The sequence below is a fragment of the Cupressus sempervirens genome, chromosome 1 (assembly GCF_028749045.1).
Source record: "Cupressus sempervirens isolate cs-2001-9-10 chromosome 1, ASM2874904v1, whole genome shotgun sequence".
NCBI classification, from domain to species: Eukaryota; Viridiplantae; Streptophyta; class Pinopsida; order Cupressales; family Cupressaceae; genus Cupressus; species Cupressus sempervirens.
This window is the reverse complement of record NC_143118.1, coordinates 482,008,865-482,024,509: the sequence shown is the minus strand read 5'-3', so window position 1 is coordinate 482,024,509 and position 15,645 is coordinate 482,008,865. Positions and strand designations below refer to the sequence as shown.

At 35.6% G+C, this 15,645-nt stretch overlaps 1 protein-coding gene and 1 long non-coding RNA gene across 2 annotated transcripts in view; one reads left to right on the top strand and one right to left on the bottom strand.

The window, feature by feature from the left end:
• LOC149578365 (uncharacterized) overlaps positions 1-8,724 on the top strand; it is a 111,642-nt gene extending 102,918 nt beyond the window's left edge. Inside the window, exon 4 of the long non-coding RNA XR_016364377.1 lies at positions 7,275-8,724. This is a non-coding gene — a long non-coding RNA (uncharacterized LOC149578365). The remainder of the gene's footprint in view (positions 1-7,274) is intronic.
• The window catches only part of AMY2 (alpha-amylase-like 2), a 113,190-nt gene extending 103,365 nt beyond the window's left edge, over positions 1-9,825 (bottom strand). Inside the window, exon 1 of the mRNA XM_089828529.1 lies at positions 9,526-9,825. The gene's annotated coding sequence lies outside the window, so the exon portion shown is untranslated. The remainder of the gene's footprint in view (positions 1-9,525) is intronic.
• Positions 9,826-15,645: the final 5,820 nt, after the last annotated feature.

The following is a 15,645-nucleotide window of genomic DNA, read 5'->3' as shown; positions in this document are numbered from 1 at the left end:
ATATCGCATTAAGCGATAGGCATTGTACACTTGAACATTTCATTATCAATAAAGATATATTGTTGTTGTGTGGCTGGGTTTTTCCCTTCATTCTCGAAGGGTTTTTCCAAGATATTTCTGGTGTTTATTGGTTTAGTTTTGTCTACTTCTTACTGTTGTTTATCACCATTGTTTTTTGGGCTCTAGATTCAACAACAAGATGTCAGGAAACCACTCTGATTATTGTCCTTAATTAGATGTTATTCACACTACTGTGAATTATTATCTTTAGAACACAAGAAAGCTATAACAATATTCATAGATGTTTGCAACTATTGAGATCATGTCACATATAAGTTGCACAATTATTCAACTTCTCCAAATCCTGTCACAGTTTAAATTGCAAAAATATTCAATGTATCCAACTCCAACGGTTAATAATATTGCCACTGTTGTTAACTCACATAGTTTCTTTGCATTGTTTTCTCATGCACGCAATGATCATATACAACAAGGAATACTCACATAGTTTCTTTGCATTGTTTTCTCATTCGCGCAATGATCATATACAACAAGGAATATGTGAATAGGGGACTCCAATGAAGTTTTTGTAATTGGAAATGAGCTTAAAAATTAAACGACGCCAAAAGGAAGCACAATGAAACCAACTCTTATTCCACCTATTTGATAATGCACATAATGGTTCAGGTATGACACTACTGCTATTTTTGGCCACTTTTGGAAAACCATTGAAATGGAAAAATTCTAGAAAGGCATAATTTGCTCACAGTGATTACTATAATGCCTTTGGCAACCAACAATCCAAACGCCCTACGAAAGAAACCTTCCCATTTAAAATATTCACCGCGTGAACATAATAAACTTCAATGTTCTACAAGTGAGTATCAAATCAAATATATCGAAGTATGGACTAATTTACAAAAATCACTGGCAACTACATTAATTCCCAATTCAAATTTGAAGTCAATAAGAATTAAGTCTTAGAATTCTCACAATTGTCAAATTTTAAAGCTTGGTGAATTGAACTTTGGCAATTCTTGAGTAAATATTATTGTCCAAACATTAATACGATAGGCCTAATAGAAAAATTTAGCAAAGTATTTGATACCGCAAAAACAATATAGTGTTTGGGCCCACCACAATATGAACAATGATTGCTTTAAAAGACACCACTTCAAGAAACTCAACATTCATAAAAGAAGAGTGTGGACCCCATAATTATTTTGTGAAATATGAATAGATATAATAAGGGTCGAACATCCAGGACCCCATAAATATTTCCTTTGAAGGCTATGCATCCTTGGCCTAGGTTGAATAATTTCCACGATATTCACAAGATATCTATTTATTAAAATGCTGCTTGTCGGAAATAATAAAAGCCTTGTATACCAAATCCGAGACCTTGTCTATAATATTTCAGAAAGTTAATCATTCGAAAATGATACTTCCCCAGGATCAAGAAAATATCTACAAGATTGGAAGGTTTGGACTCAAAATCATACTTCGCTAAAAATTATTCACAGAAGCACCACATAACTGAATTGCCCAAACATTACAATTATCAAAGTCCTCAGTTCAATTATAGCCTTAGAATATCAAGAGTTTGAATTTACAATATGTTTAATTAGAACATTGAATTGCCCAAAATTTTCTTTTTAAATTAAATCCTCAAAGCTCATAGAACAAAATAAGATTTAAATATCAACATCCTTCAACTCATTGTTTTCTACTCATATTAATATCAACAAATAATCATCAATCATCGGCACCTTTAATCTCCCATATAGATGACCCCAGAAATCTTATTTCTCAAGAACTCCACAGGATGGCAGGATATTTAGCTTTGACAATACCCAACAGGATGGCAAGGTCAAAGCTTTGATACCACTATAATATCCCACTAGATATTTTACCCAAACTTTCTCACAATCAAATTTGAAAATATAGCATATATTTTTGCAAATAAAACCAATGATATAAACCAGCAAATACTCATTAAGACACTCAGTTCAAAACAACTTCAGAATTGCTATTGTATTATAAATCGGCAATACAACAATGCCTTCTTCCAGGTTCTTTGATTTGCTTCTACAAGCTTCTTGATGATAGTCACAATGTTCAAAGGGCACAAAATCAGCAGAAGCAATATGTTGATCAGAGGAAGATTGCCCATTCTTTTCAGGAGGGAGATATGGTGTGCTTGATATTACAGCCTTACAGGTAGTCTTCCATCAGGAAGAATGGAGCTGAGAAGCTCAAGCCTCATGGTTATGGTCCCTTCCATGTGATTAGACATATGGGTGAGATAGTCTACGAGCTTGATTTGCCACAGGACAACAGAGTTCATAATTTGTTTCATGTATCATGCCTCAAGAAGGCATTGGACAAGTATGTTGTCCCATCTTCTGCTTTACCTCCACTGGATGATGAGGGAAGATTAGAGTTGATCCCTGAGGCTATATTGGATACCAAGGAGAGGCATTTGCATTGGTAGGTCATCAAAGAGTTTTTGGTGAAGTGCCAAGGTCTTCCAGATAAGGATGCCACTTGGGAGCTTAAGGATCAATGAAACATGAGGACTCGCACCCCCTCCCAAACCTCGAAGTACCCATCCCCAAGATGTTCTAGCACCGAGTACTTGAGTACCCCCACCTCTGTCATTTCACAACCACACTGCTATTGGGATGGGTACTTGAATTTCTATTTGATTTTTGATTTTTCAATCTATTGGGTATATACTATCTTACTATGTTGAATGTTCAATGGTTCTAGTTCGTGTTGCAATTTTGCTATGCTTAAGTGTTTTAGTTTGGTATGTTATACTAAAACATCATTTCATAACTAGCATTTCAAGTTTTATATGTACAGTATACAACACCCCTCCTTATCCCATCCTCCCCTTGTCGCCATCCCCCCGCCTTCCTGAAATTGAGGCCAATTTTCCCCCCATCCTGTAAACTCGTCCCGACATACCTAAGTACTAGTGTTACACTATTAAGGATATACTTTAGAATCCCACACTATGATTGCTTGGGGAGGGATGAACTGAATTAGGAATTCAGATTACAATACCTGTTGTAGAACCTGCAGTATTGTGACTAAATTGAAAGCAATTAAAATGCAACAGTAGATGTTTCTGGAAGCCAAAAAGTGATCCATTCATTTCAAAAAATAGAGTTTATACAAGTTTGATGGATCCCAAGGGTCACCATTATCCCTTGGAAATGAAAATGAGAAGTCCACAAGCTAATTAATTACAAAATAAACTCTAACAACTATAAAAACTACAAAAATCTATATTAGAATTTATGTCTACTTGTAGAAGTCATAATTTTCTACTTGTAGCTCGAAATCACGAACTATCAAAATTTCTGGAAAGATCTTCTAGAGTTCTACATTTATTGTCTGAAGTCCTAAGCGTAGCTACGACTTCTTGGCCCTACCGAAGCCCATAAATGCCCTGGAGGCATCCAAAAATGCAAAATACTAGAACATAAAAAATACCGAAAAATTATATTTCGTATTTTTTTCCATTTTTACTTATGAAAACATCCTCAACATCTTCCTGGACTATGTTTTGATCAAGGGAGGACTGTAATGTCCCCAATTTAGCAGGTTCCAGTAGTTGGGCAATGTCAATTGATCATTGCAACCCTCGTGAATTAACACTATGTTTTGAGGATCTCAATAGACTGACTTGCTATTTATAGTAAGTTAGTTCTAGTCGAGTTTCTATTTTTAGCAGTGCAGTTGATGTACTTGGTGACTTGGCTTTTTCAATGGTTGATTGAGCTTCATTTTTTAATAGCATATTGCGAGTTATTTTATTGAGTAATACTTAATGAATAACTTAGAAGTCTTCCTTATAATTTGATGGTGTGAAGTTGAAGACACTTAAGTGAAAAGTGTAATGGTGAAGCTCTTGGGCGTTTGGTGTAAGAGAGAAGCCATCTTTCATTTAATGTTATAAAAAGGACTTCATGAGGAAATCAATTCATTCCATAATTGCTTCTTATTTTGTTTGAGTTTCTCTCCAAGGGGGTTTGGACATGGGGTTTGAGGAAATCTGAGTTCCTCTTTTGCACTTTGAGCTGACCAATAATCCAGTGAATTGTGTTTGTTGTTGAAAGGTGTAAGAGATCAATTGCTGCAGAGGTATACCGATCTATTGATTCTGGTTTGCAATTTTCAGTATGATATTCTACCATGTTTATGCCTTGAGATTGCTGCAATTAAGAGCTGACTTGACAACTCTTTGTATGGGAGTATTACTTGCAAATTCTAGCTGAAAATGTCACTGAGAGACATCTATGTGTGCTACAGTTTCCTGTGTTAGAGCAGTGTTTGATTTGGTAAAGCTGCATTTGAATTTAAGGGCATTCCATGAATTGCTTGCTGGCTGCATCAAACTACTAGCAGCATTTTCTGATTTTTTACTATTTGGTGGTGCAGATTTGTACAAACTGCTGCAAGTTCCTCTAAAACATCACTCATCATTCACAGGTGCCATTGTAATTTTGTTTGGGATTACAAATTGCAATTGGTACATTTGGCATTTAAATAAAGTTAGTGTTTGCGGTATTAGTTTTAATAATTGTATTTGTTTTCTCAAGCATTGGGAAAGGGAAAGGGGGCTTTTATAGTCCACAACACCAGCCATAGGTGTATGGGTTAACATATGGTGACAGTGTATGGGACTACCTCGTACTCCTTGTGGGAGGTACCTAACTGCACTACAAACAAGGCGTACATACCCTACCCCCTAGTGGGATTTGAACTTGTGACCTCTCTTTCTAGAGCACAATGAATCACCACTAGGCCAACTCAGCCTGTACATAAATTCTGAAACTTACAAAAAAAAAACATATACATTCAAAACTCAAAAAAATTGCAAAAACATTCAAAAACAAAACATCTATCCAGCACAGTTCTAGAGTGAGCCAGCAAGGCTCTTACAAAGGTAAGCAAAAATGAGAACACTACAAAATTCAAGGCAAGATAAAGATCAGGTTTCTGAAGGTCCACGTATACAAGTGCAAGTTCAAGCCATAACAATGAAGAAATTCCTAAGATGAAGAAGTTTAAAGATGAAGCAATTTGGGAATATGCCATTATATTGGCGAGCTTCACCATGTTGAGTATCAAGAAATGTTTTCCCTTCATCAAGAGATTGATCAAGTCAACAAGATAAAGATGATGAGATGGAACCTAGTTGTCTTCTACCAATCATAAAATTCAAAATACCAGTTTCAAGCACTCCAAGCATATTATGTGGAGTGTACAATTTTTAAATTTGCTCTCAAAATCTTTGTAATTTTCTTGTCGGCCCACAAGCTGGTGCCGTCATGTAATTGGTTGATATTATGGAAACCCTACTTGGCGTTTGTAGGGATAAATCTTAGCCCTTAATCTTGAATTGATCTTGGCCCTTCATTGTAATTAAACAACTATAGATAGCCAAGACCACCTCATTTGTAAGGAGTGAGATTGTAGAAGCATTAGAGAGAAGATCTATTAGATTAGGCTAGATAAGGGAGACACTTGAACAAATTGTTGCTATAATGCTATCAAAGTGATCGATGATTCATTGTTGGTCTTCATGTTGAGTCACTTAATGTTGCTTTGACGTGTTGCATGATTTCTACAATCCGTCACTTGAAGTAGATTTCATTTCATGTTGTAGTTTAGTTGGATGAAAGAAATTGTGGATGTTTACTAGGTTGACTCAATATAAATTAGACCACTAGCCTCTTGCTGATTGTAAGTGTGCCTTGTGTAGTTAGCTAGTGAAAGTACTTAAATTCATATCTGATCTTAAGGTTGCATCCATTTGATGGGATTGGAGAGGAAAATGGATGGGATTGGAGAGGAAATATAGATTTGAAATCATTCAAGTATACTTAAGAAGCTTGCACTAGGTGGATGGAGTCGCTGATAAGATCACATCTAGTAGAGTCCAAGTTCATCCATGCTTTCTTGCATCCATAGTTAAGAGTAGAAGTAGAAGTAAAGTTTAAGTTCAAGTTAGGTTCAAGAGTTGGATGTCAGAAATTACATTTTCATTGTACATTGTAAACCTAAATCGTTAGAAGTAGTTGATATCCATTGAATGAATAGCATAAGTCACCTTAGCGATCCCAGCAAATCATGGCATTTCACAGAGCGAGTATCCACAGTTGAAGGAACCTTGAAGTCAATTCATGATCTTACATTTGCAAGTTTAGCATAAGAAGTGACCTTATTCAAGAGAGGGTTGTTTATTTGGTGTTTCACCTTGAAACATTGAGTGTTTGATTATGTATGCTATAGTGAAACAAAACTCACTTCAACACTACTCTTGATCTTTAATTCAGAAATATTGAATACTACAATGCTCCATCAACTATTTGATGAAATGCCTATGTGCTTAAGATAGAAAATTTACAAGTTTGTTGAAATTTTTTTAATAGAAGCATTATAGTGGCATCAGAGCCAGTTTTCTTCCAAGCTTGTCTAGTTATCAGTTGAGGAAATCAAAATTGAGACCTCTTTTTGAGAGTAACTAGCACATACATATTCAACAAAAGAGGTTAGTATTCAGCAACTTATATTTATTGCTCAGTGATTTCAGCTTCAGCAGAAAATTGGTTTTATCACTGCAATTGCGGAAGATAGAGAAACTATAGGTTCCTTGTCATCTCTTAGATAAAATGGCTTGTCATTGCAAGGAAATTTTATCTTTACAAGTGTTATTCTATTATAAATTGGTAAATTATTCTTTCTCAAATTTGATTGGTTTCTTTTTTTTTTAATTTTTTATTCTCTCATATCCTGCAACTATTTAAAGCTAATTCTGCAAGGTATTTTTCACATTATCATTCTTGATGATGAATCACTATGAGTGATTCGAAACATCAAGAAAAAAACAATCACACAATTTTATCCAAAAAAATATTACATTACATTTAATTATCTTAAAAACTCAAAAGACACTTTTTAGGCAGAAAACTGAAAGGCAACTCGTGTTTATTTATTTATTTTACAGGGTTGCAAATGTCATAAAATGTTTTTTGAAAGAGGGCCAAAAGTGATAATGATAGGCATGGGATACAAAGTGGTGATTTTAAGATTGTTTTAAAAAGAATATTAAAAGTGACATGAAAATACGAATTAAGAGTAATATTGCTTGTTAATGGGCTTTTAGATGTTAATCCCAATTCAAAACTAAGCAGTGGTGTACGGTGGGAGAAGCTGGGGGTGGGGTGTACTAAAATCAATTTTGATGATGCTTCCAGGGGTAATCCGGCTCCATTTGGTGTTGGATGTGTGGCTAGGGACCAAAACAGAAATATCATGGTGATTGAGACAAAGAAAAGCCAAGAATTGGAACGAACGATAATGCAGAGGCACAGGCGGCAGTGTTAAGTAATAAACTTGGCATCGAAAATAAAATCAGAGCATGAACACCTGGAAGGTGATTCACAGATTGTTGTCAATGCCATATCAAATGGGCGACCTCATGTGTGGCACATTAAAAATTACAGCCACCCACATCTTTCGTAAAGGGAACAAGTCGGCAGATTCTCTATCCAAATTAGCAGTACCCTTCTCCAGTGAATTTGGAACCAACTTGGCAGAAAATTTGGCAACAGTAGCATTTAATGTGCAATGATTACTAAGTATGCAGGTGTACATCAGTAGATGGGCAGATGATGTAATGAGCTGCCATCTCACCTGGACTGGGTGTGTGAATGGTAAACTACGATGGCACATTTACGTCGGTGGCAGAACAGCAATTTGGTGAGAATTATTTCCATTTTTTGAGCATTCGTTGAGAATGTTTTTTGCCAACATCTCGATTGGTGTAGAAGGAAAGTGATAGTTGCAGTGGTAAGACGGAGCCAACCTTCAGCTTGGAGGTGGACAAATAGCAAATGTCTTTCTGGGGTCAGGTCATAGAGGAGAGATTGAAGATCATCTTCACTACAAATGATTCATTCTTCCTAATACTAGTCAGGGCACTGCTGGGAATTGACTTCATTGTCTCCAAATTCAAATACCACATGAACATCACAGCTTCCTCCATGTTCTATGTGTGGGGATTGGAAATGGACACTTGTGCAGGGGTAAGGCATATTTTTGAGAGGTATTGAACCTCACCAAATGACCAACTATATATAGCACAAGCCACTTGTGCTACCACATATGAAAGGATTTGATCAGTGGTCCAAATGCACAGTAATAAGTGTATGCGCACAGCTAACGAGCCATCACTGGGCAAGTCTTCAACAGAACAGGTCTTGCCCTCCGTGGTGATGCAGAAGGGCACACAAACAACCAACAATGCTCATGTGAACGCCAAAAGGACCCAAAACAACGCAGGAAATGCATGCTCTAGCCAGCAAGCAGCAAATGACCACGTCACAACACATGCACAAGTATGAATGGGAAACTTTAACATCTGTTTTGGGTGTTGCAAGATTGTGCAATCCCATGGATGTTGCTATATCAACAAACTGAAATAATATTGTTTGCATCTATGTCTAAGTACAACTAACGTAACTGTGCATTGAGCTCCAGAACATAGTGTCGCATGGCATTTTAATTTGTAATCCTTTGCATCAAGTGCATTGTTACAACCACATTCTGAAGGAAACTGAAATGGAACCACTCATTTTGTTACAGAACCAGGAAAACTATTGGCATCAAAAAGGAAATGGAAACAAAACAGGCACCGCTTTACCATTTTTGAGAGTTGCCGCCAGGTGCTACCTATCATAGACTTCAAACTGTGAATTCCTTAGGTCGATTAATAAAATCTCAAGAAAAATTGAAGTTACAAACTCGAAGTGATAATAGTCAACTCCAAAATGATTTATTGAGTCCAGAGGACATAGTTATAATTTTCCAAATTAAAGGGGAAAAAACTACAGTTTTTTTATATGTTTATTAATTTATTTACCCTGGGATCTTACCTATCACAATGACCGAGGGAAATATATCATATCAAGAATCACTCAAACCAGGATGATGATCAAAGATGTGAATCCAAAAGTCCTGGTAAGAAACGTTATACAGATTTTTCCACAAATTTCTCTGGACTGTGGAAGCTTTAAATCTCTATGATACACAAATAACCGGATTTATGCAAAGTATAATACAAAAAAATGTCGAAACCTTATTAATTTAGGAAGTGAGCAAAATGCATTTCACACTATAGCTAATAATAACTAAAACTTAGCCGGTGGCAACTTTATCAGTGCTGATTTTTTTGGGTCACCTGACTGCTAATATTTCCAAAGCATTTGTAATGTTCTTATGGAATTTGCCACCAGACCCACCCCACCATATTTAAATGATAGCGTCTGTGTATTAATGCAGTGGAAAGATTCTAATAATGTTTACTGTTTTATACAAAGGCTAAAAATCCATCAAAAAGTTTCCAAAGATTCCAATAAATCATTTCAACTCAAGGACAATTATAAAATTATTGATCTGATACAATTTTTTCTTAAAATTAATTTTACTAATAGAATGCCTGCATACCTGTTGAAAGTGTGTCAAACAGCAGGAAGGTAGTCCTGAAATAGCTTCAGCGGGGTATAGCCTGAACTGGAGTTATCCTTACTTGGAGGACAGCTCCTTGGTCGAGTTCAAAACTTCAAATAAGAAATCGACGAGTCTAAACTCGTTCCGGCGGACTTATATCGGTAGAAAAAGTTACAAATTCCAGATACCTATATTCATCACTGAACAATTCTTTTTATTTGTTGCAGTTCTGTTCTTATTCCCTGAGCAAAAGTTTGATGTATCACAGACACGGCCACTACCGACAAGTAGTTAATTGGGTTTTCATTACCATTTTCAAAGCCGTGTTATAACAGCTTACATGTCAACTTGAAATTCAAGAAATTTGTGAAAATGACTCGACTCTTGTTCTACTCAAATTTGAAACATCAGATTACCCTGAAAAGTCTTTCCACTTTATACGATGGCCTTTCAGCCCAGATGCTTTCCGATCTTTTTTTAAGGTCCAGTACTTTAAAATATTCTTGCCAATTGGATGTAAGGGAAGCATACCAATATTGGCGCACAAATATTCTACACGTGTACACAAATTTTTTAAGTTAAAATTATTATTTTTTGTGATATTGCTATCACGATTTAACTATGTGATTTTGAGTCAAGCTCATTGACCCATATTTCATGAGTAGTGATTCAACATGAATCCATCTCTCACGAGAATAATAGAACACTTAGCACTTATTGGATTTAGGTGATGCTCACAGGAGTGAAGCACCAAGACTTCTCAAGAGTCAAACTCATTGACTCATATTTTAGGAATAGTGATTCAACATGAATCCATCTCTCATGAGAATAAATAGAACGCTTAGCACTCATTGGATCTAGGTGATGCTCACAGGGGTGAAGCACCAAGACTTCTCAGAAGTCAAACTCATTGACTCATATTTCACGAGTAGTGATTCAATATGAATCCATCTCTCATGAGAATAAATGGAACACTTAGCACCCATTGGATCTAGGTGATGCTTGCAGGAGTGAAGCACCAGGACTTCTCGGGAGGTCACCCATCTCAGTACTACTCTAGCCTGAGCGCACTTAACTACAAAGTTTCCTCCATGTTTAAACCCAAAGCTTGCAACCCCATTTGCAAAACCTTCACCAAGTGTTGTACCTTATGAACCATTGATTAGAAAACCCCTTAAGCTCATCAATTGATAAGTAGGAGATAATTTCCGCAACAAGTCGAATTGTGATATTGCTATTAGGATTTAACTGTGTGATTTTGAGTCAAACTCATTGACCCATATTTCATGAATAGTGATTCAACATGAATCCATCTCTCATGAGAATAAATATTTGTTGGCTGCTAAACACGTCAACACCTATTCCCACCTAAGGAATGACACTTTATCAATGTTTTTGAGAATAGCACCTATAAACAAAAGAACCTAAATGGGGTTTTTCGTTGATTTGAGGAATTATTTTCCCCACAACTCCATCTTTTGCTTCTTCAGCATGCTTTTTGGGTCCTTAATTTCTCTACATGTCATTGAGTGTTTGAATGCAACTTCTTCATATAACTTCATCATAAATGTTGCTTCTTCTCATTTTTAGTTGTAGTCAAAGGTTTGAGTGTGTCATTTTTAGGTAGTGCCTCTATTCAAATTTTCTACTTTTTTCTATCATTTTTTTTTATATGGTCTGGGGTTTCACTAACTGATTTATTTTTTCATAGACTATGCACTTGGTACATGGAATGTGAAATAAAAAGAACATTGTATTGTTCTATTGTCAAGCTCTAGATTTTCAATCATGAAATGTAATGGGCTTGCATTATTATTCGTTACATTTGGTCTTTTTATCATAAAATGTAAAGAGTATGCATTACTATTTGGTTTATTTGGTTTACGATGCAAGACCTTTTATGGATAAAAAATATTTTTTGAAATCTCTAGTTTTTTTAGTAATGAGATTTAGTTGGTTAACATTATCATTCGAAATGTCTAGTCTTTTTTATCATGAAATGTAAAGGGTATGCATTATTATTTAGTTTAGAATGCAACAATTTTAATGGGCAGAGAATAAAATTTTGAGTTTATGGTTTTTAAATCATGAAATGCAATGCGTACACATTACATTTGTGAATATCTCCTTTTTGTTTCATAAAATATAATGGGTCTAAATTGTTATTTAAAATCTCTAGTTTACTTCTCGAAATGACATCAAGAGTTTGACTAAATCAATTTTTTTCTCTATATACTATGAAATCATTGCATGTAATGTGAAATAAAAGGATCAATGTTTTGTTCTATATAGAATCTCTAGTTTTAATCCATAAAGGGTAAAGGGTATACATTATTATTTAGAATATTTGCTTTTCTATTCATGAAACATAATTGTTGTACAATAATGCTTTTAGGATTAGTCATCATACATGTTGTCTTTGCATTCATTATCCTCTACCCACTTCTCCTTCTCTTTAAATTTAATGATATGGGTATATTTGTTGTTATCCACTTATATTCAGTCCTTAAATGTTAAGCCCATTGTCTACAAAGTGTTCCAACCAATTGACAAAAAGGTCCTTTATCATCCAGGTGTGTTCTTGGGTTGCCATGCATGCCCCTTGCTCACAATTAGCAATGTAATTTTTTATGTCTCTTTTTTATTTAGACAAGTAAAACCCTAGAACACTAAACCCAATTGTAATAACACATGTCAAAACAATAATCCATTCCTTACTTTTTGAGATGAGATGTGGGACACATCTCATTCCCTTTCTAAAAATGACTCTCATTCCATAGCTCCTACCAACTTACATATCTATCTCGCTGCAATTCCAAACTCCACTTGAACTATAGTGGTTGAGGTTGTGAATTCTTTCCAAGTTTTTAGATTACTACAAAAACAGGTTTTGGGGGGACCTAAAACCTCTTACAAAAATAAAAGATATATGATATTGAGCACCAAGTTTTAGAAGGACCTAAAACCTAAAGTTCAAAACAAGACATCAAAACTAGGTTTTAAAGGGACCTGAAACCGATAAAGTTTTTAAAATAGAAAACAAACCCAGGTTTTACAAGGATCTAGAACCTAATGTTTAATAGTAAACATCTGGAAAAACAACAAAAAAATAGAACCAACAATCCACCAAGGACCAGAAACTAGCATACCAGCAAAACAGATGTATAGCTAAATAAGCTCTTGATTACTTTTGCTAACTCCTTTCCTACCTCCTCAATGCTGTGGAGGATGTCTTCTGTAGCAAACCCTAGAGCCTCAGCAACTTTTTCCTTCATACTATTCTATCGTTCTCTTACTAGGACCACTTGGACTCTTGGCCACGATTGCATCTGGAGACATAATCTCCTTGTTCCTCTTCTTCCCTAAATTGGCTATTGTTGCACATAAGATGGAAGTAACAAGCTCCATCTTTTACCTACTATCTTTGATCAACTGATGAAGTTCCATTTCATTTTATGCATTCTTTCCAAGTTGTCATTGAAGGATGTGATAATATAAGGATGAAGCATAACGTCTTTATTTCTATTCACTCCTTCATTTACATTTTGATTGTCAAACATGGGTGATATTATTTAAATCTTGCCGACGTGATCTCCCTTGCATGCCATTGTTGAATAGGTTACACCTTGTTGTAGTAATTTAGGTAAAAATTGACTATATTCAAGTGATCTATAAATCGTGGATAATTTCAACCATGTCCTTGTACCACTCTAGTACTTTAGAGTCTTTTTTGACACTTAAATTTATTTTTGGCTCATTCATCTTCATCATAGTTATTCCCATTAACCATGCACATAAACTAAAACTAGGTATACCCAACTCTTTGTAGCACCCCCAAGTGACACTTTATTGTCATTAATGCTTGTACTTGTAACCTTTGTGTCATAAATTAGCAATTGTCTAATGAGGACAACTGGTGAAGATAGTTTCTCTATGTTGGTAAATAGATATGTTATTATGATTGCTTCTTTGAAATTGGCCTTATTTTCCCTACAAGAAGTGGCAATCATGCCAACAATTACAGAGATTGCAATAAATAAATAAATCCCTTTATATTTTAGAGGGGTAGCTTCCTTGTATGATGGGGGATAATAGTAAGTCATTAGAAATTGGTTTTTCCAAGACACTTGAGCTCTGCAACTATGTATGGAGCCATACATTTATGTGCCACAGCTCATGTACCCTGCAACATGTTTCTCGTCCATATTTTCTCTCTTTGTGCCCTTTTTTACCTTGTTTTTAATGCTTTTGTTTGCTCTCTTTTGGTTTATGCAATCTCTTGCTTATTTTTTCATGATTGCCTGAGTGTGTCGATTGGGCTTCTTTATCGGTAATAGGTAAATATTACCCCACCATTATTTACCCACCCTAGATCACTCGTGAGAGAACAAAGGGTTGCAATCATGAATGATGGTGGAGGATAGGTATATGAAGAAATGATGAAAGAATACAAGGATATAAGAAATACTCATGTCAAAGGTAATTCATGGATTTAGGAAAAAGAGTTACATGAGAAACCATCGTATAAGGCATTTGTGGAGGAACCTACAAAATCTTGCCCATCGTTGGCTTTTTTTTCTAGTAAGATCTATAAAATCGTTGTGGATGGGAACCAAAACAATAGACACCCAATCAATGGAGATAGGGATGGACAAAATACCTGAATAAGAAAGAAAATAGGGTTTATCCTCAACCCCAATTTCCAATAGGAATGATCCAAATTGATTAACCACAAGGAAGTGATCAATGCACAAATCAATCATGTAATGGAGAATAAGGAGAAAGGAGATCCTATGGTATTCCTATTCGAGATGTACATAAATCTTTAAATAGATGCTTAAATCTTGAAATAGATAAAACAAAAATACTAACCTTAAAGAAGGATAAATTTAGAAAATGTTGATTTTTGGTGTTTTTTTATGGTTTCAGGGATCTTTGTAGCCTTTACCGAAATGGAAATATTGAGACAGAGAAAACTCAGAAAACTTTTGTCCTTTTGAAGGGAGATCGACCTTGACCCTGATAGTGGGGCACAATCTTACCCCCAGGCACAATTGTACCCCAAAAAGTCAACCTTGACTTGTACTGCTCTGAAAAAATTTCTATTTGTGGATCCCACAAGTTCAACGAAAAGGGTATCCAAATCTACTCTTTGATTCATTGTTCCACACATGTATATGCAACAAAAAAGGGGTTTGTTTGTTTCAATAGGGGGCTTGCCTTAGACAAACCCCAGTTTGGAATCAACCTTGAAATGTAATTGAAATTGCAATATGTATAAACAAAGTAAATGGAACTATTCACCATGCTTATGTTGAAATCCTTGTGGAGGATTCAAATCCTTGAATCCACAATTATAAATGCTCCAAATGAATGTAGAAATGTATGTAGGATGTCTCAAATCAATGGCATTAGATCTTCAACACCAATCTTGAATGTATCTTTGCATAGAAAAAGGTCTTAAATGAATGTGGAAGGAGAAATCTTCAACAAGAGGCCTCTGTAGATATTGAATCCTTCAATAGCTAACAATGGACCATCTTGATGAATTGGATGCTTGAACACTTGAATGCTTGAATGCTAGTAGATCTTCACTTCATAGAAGGTGGATGCAGAAAGGTTATAGCTCGTCTAATATCACAATGCCTCTTATGAAAAAGTAGATGTCAAAATGAGGGAAGAAGGCTTCCTTATATAGAGATCTAGGGCACAAACTCCTAGAGAAGACCGACATGGGGGCATTAAATTCCATTTAACCTTAACCCCTAGAAATGGACCTAGAATAAATGTAATTTAAGAGTCTACCATTTTGAAACCTAAAATAGCTGACTCGAAAGTGGAAAAATGGAACTTCCTAAAGCCCAATGTCCTGAAACTCTCAAAACATTGAAAAATGGACCTGGGGTCAGGGACAAGGTCGACCCTACCCTAGGTCAACATCGAGGTCATCCTTGACCTAGGTCAGGGTCGCGGTCAACCTTGACCTAAAAGGTCATCCTTGACCCAGAAATTCAAAGTCTTTAGTTTCTCAAAGAAAGTTGTCATAAATAAGTTGGAAATGGAGAGAGAGAGAGAAGCATAACAAGGGGGAAACAACCAGATCCATGGAAAGACCCA